This window comes from Gigantopelta aegis, unplaced genomic scaffold (genome assembly GCF_016097555.1).
Source record: "Gigantopelta aegis isolate Gae_Host unplaced genomic scaffold, Gae_host_genome ctg6539_pilon_pilon, whole genome shotgun sequence".
NCBI lineage: Eukaryota > Metazoa > Mollusca > Gastropoda > Neomphalida > Peltospiridae > Gigantopelta > Gigantopelta aegis.
In genome coordinates this window covers 28,164-31,881 of record NW_024535104.1, presented here as the reverse complement: position 1 = coordinate 31,881, position 3,718 = coordinate 28,164, and the positions used below count along the sequence as shown (strand labels likewise).

At 30.1% G+C, this 3,718-nt stretch overlaps 1 pseudogene; it reads right to left on the bottom strand.

Annotated features, from left to right (window-relative positions):
* Positions 1-905: 905 nt before the first annotated feature.
* On the bottom strand, positions 906-3,394 carry LOC121366663 (annotated as a pseudogene).
* Positions 3,395-3,718: the final 324 nt, after the last annotated feature.

Genomic DNA, 3,718 nt, shown 5'->3' with positions numbered 1-3,718 from the left:
AGGTTGCCACTTAGCACACCATAGTTGCCTCCTGCAACATAATCACACTTGGGTACCACCTACCAACATGGTCACAATTAGGTTGCCTCCTAGCAACATGGTCACACCTACATAACTGCATTGCTACCTAGCAACACAAAGATACACTTGTAGTACTTTATTGTAGCTCTAATAATTTCTATTGTTTGGTTCACTATGGATATTGATATGACATTAGTTCTGTTCATTTGATAGCATGACAACAAGCCATATTGTAATACACCGTGCTATAATGCTCTTTTTGGGCCTAAAGGATTTGGACGTGGTGGAACTGAGTCCCACAAATACTAAAAAGGTTAGTCAATACCACAGTTTATTAGACACCTTAAGTCAGTGTAAAAGAAACCTTATATTGATTTAATGTAAGTATGATTATACATGTTGATATGCAATAGGTATATGTATACTTTTTTATATTCAATCATTTCACAATACTTAGTAATAAGATGATCTTCTCTTTACTCTTGTCATAGTAACTGTTTGACCTTCAAGGCTGGTAGAATACTGGTTTCTTTATCTCTTGTGTACATTGTATCTTTTAAAATGATTTATGGAACAACAAATTTTCCCTTGTTATTCATTGTTATAATTTAGGTTGTTGTAGTTATATAACAACAACTAACTTACATTACAAACATATCAGTTGACAACTAGTATGAACCTGTGACTGCATATGATATTCTCATGTTAGTGACAGACAGTGTTTAAAATTGAATTGCAATATACTTATGTACTAGTCTAATAAAGTACATTCATTAATTCAATAGTAAGTATACAAATAGAAAATCATAGCAAAAATGTTAAAAGCAAATGTAACAAACTAAAAGACAACGAACTAAAAGCAGTTTTTGTAGGAGTCATGAAATTTATTTTTCTGGTGGCAACACTCCTTTTTTAAGTATGATATTTCCATATAGAGCCTCTTCTCCAGTAGCTACAACAATATAAGCTTGTTTAGCTCGTTCATAGAATGCAAATCTTTCAATAAAATCAAAATTTACTTCATGTCCTTCAGCCTATAACATAAAATTATTCTTAGTCAATTAACTATATAATACACATACATTAGTCAATTAACTATATAATACACATACATTAGTCAATTAACTATATATACACATACATTAGTCAATTAACTATATAATACACATACATTAGTTAATTAACTATATAATACACATACATTAGTCAATTAACTATATAATACACATACATTAGTTAATTAACTATATAATACACATACATTAGTTAATTAACTATATAATACACATACATTAGTCAATTAACTATATATAATATTATTATTAATATAATACACATACATTATGATCATTACTATTATTGTTACCATAGTTACATAGTATACAGATAAGATGAAGAAAATTTGATTTTAAAAGGGCTAACGGAACTCTGTATGTCTCATGTCATAATTTTATAAAATTAATAAACAGTTTCAAAGGAGTCATTTTTTGATTGTTTAAAAATAGCATATTAATAATAACATAGAGTTTTAATGTAACTAATAATGAGGAACAAAATGTTAACAAGCATGGCTGCCACAAAGTCACAAGGAAACGTGTACATGTATTGTATTTATAAATGATGATATGGTAAGATCCTACACATGAATAATTAATTTAATTAAGACAAGCTAGTCGACTAACATTTGGTCAAGTAATGTCAAGGACCTATTGTGGTTTTCACCATAGAGGAGACATGCAATGTAAAGTAATAGACAAACTATTTCACATATCAAACCACAAATTAATGGAGGTGGGAGTGTTTAAATAGTATATAGGATTTTTGTAAAGACATGGGTGTGGGTGGTTTTACAAATGGGCACTATTTAGACATACAGTATGTATTAATGTACATACATGTACTATAACTTGCCTGGTTCAAATATCTTCTTGTACTCATCCCAGACTGGAGTTTTTTAATCCTTTGTTTTGTCATCAAGAACCAGTCCATTAACATAGCTAGTATAATATAAAAAGTATCTTACCTGCTCAAAATAGTAACTTAATTAGTAATGTAATAATTTTAGCAGATAATTATTTGTACTCAACTAGCTTTTCTATCCAAATTCTCATTCAACAAACAGTAAGTGATAATACAAGTATTTTTTTTGTATAAATATGCTATATGCATGAGACATCCGGGGGTCTAGTTGATTCATAATTTTATAATTAACTATTGCTCCATCATTGTCACTATGTTACCATAACAACCATTGTTTAAACATTGATCCATTACCACTTAGCCTTGAAATCTTTAAATCAGGTATTACTATAACTATTACCATACATTTCCTACTGTTTAATTTTGCAAAGTTAGAAATTTAAAAAAAACTAATGCATACAAACAGTTTATTTCTGCATTTTTAATATGATGATTGACTTGTTGCTTTTGTGAAAATTTAATCTCTGGAACTTTTAAAAAAATCAATTAAAATTTACTATTACTTAAAGATGAGATAGATTAACAGATTTAGATTGTCATCACCATAATGAAGTACACATTAACTATCCTACTAGTATAACAATTTAATAACTTACTAAATAAGAAAGGGTTAATGATAGTTTTTGCTATTCTATTCAGATAATGGTATTTAGATTATATTACTTAGTATAGCACTTCTTACAGATATTTATATGCTATGTTAAAGATACCTGGTTTAGGGACATATTGATCAAGAGGTAGTAATGAAGTGATTGCTTTCAAAAGAGGTGGTATGGCATGTCCATCTGCTCTTATTAACTCTGGTCCATGTCTACAATGTAATATAATAAATATCAAAAATCATCTTGAGACTATTTGATGGTAATCAGTAGGACCATCACTCAGTCCTATCTCATCCATTACATGTCAGGAGTAAGTACATGTCTTTGATAGTCATTGCTAGAATATAACAGTTAAAAACGGGAGCCTCTTATGCAACTTTGTGTGTCAGATAGAAAAAGGAGTATCTAAGGACAGTCCTTACTAGATGTCATTTGTATTGTTTGGATCAAAAAGGTCAAAGTTCATTTTTGAATACTCAAGAGCATCGACTGCATATAAAAGTTCATCATCAAATTTGTTACCAAATTATAGTAAGATATATACAGCATGTTGCTATGTAACCACCCCCTGTTCTATCTAAAAGTGATTACAGCAAACAATACCACATGAAGCAATAACAACTAAAACATCTTAGAACACAAAAGTCACTATCCACTATAAATACCTGCAAATGGAAGCAGATGGAAAATTTGCATCAGCTAGACAATCTCATCGCCGTGACCCATTCGAGCCAACGCATTTAGCAATTGAGGTGATGAAGAATTCGAGGAATAGATCGCAAGATAACCATTGTAACCAAGAACATGAGCACATAGTGGGCTTTATATGAAGAACAATATTAAAATTCATGATGTTCTGCCCTCTTCGGGATATTATGCAATTTATTTTAATCTGTGATGTTGTAATAACTAAATTAATAACTAATTTACTACAACAAGGAAAAGCCAAACCAAAATTTTATGTGATAATATGTGGCATTTTTCAAAATACAAACCAACCACAAGTCAGATTTATCATAAGTGATACACCATAATTGTTCTCTGGAAAGAACTCTCCTCCTTTCATGAAGTGGAAATTTATAGGGAGGTTCGACATTAGGATCAACACGGGCAAC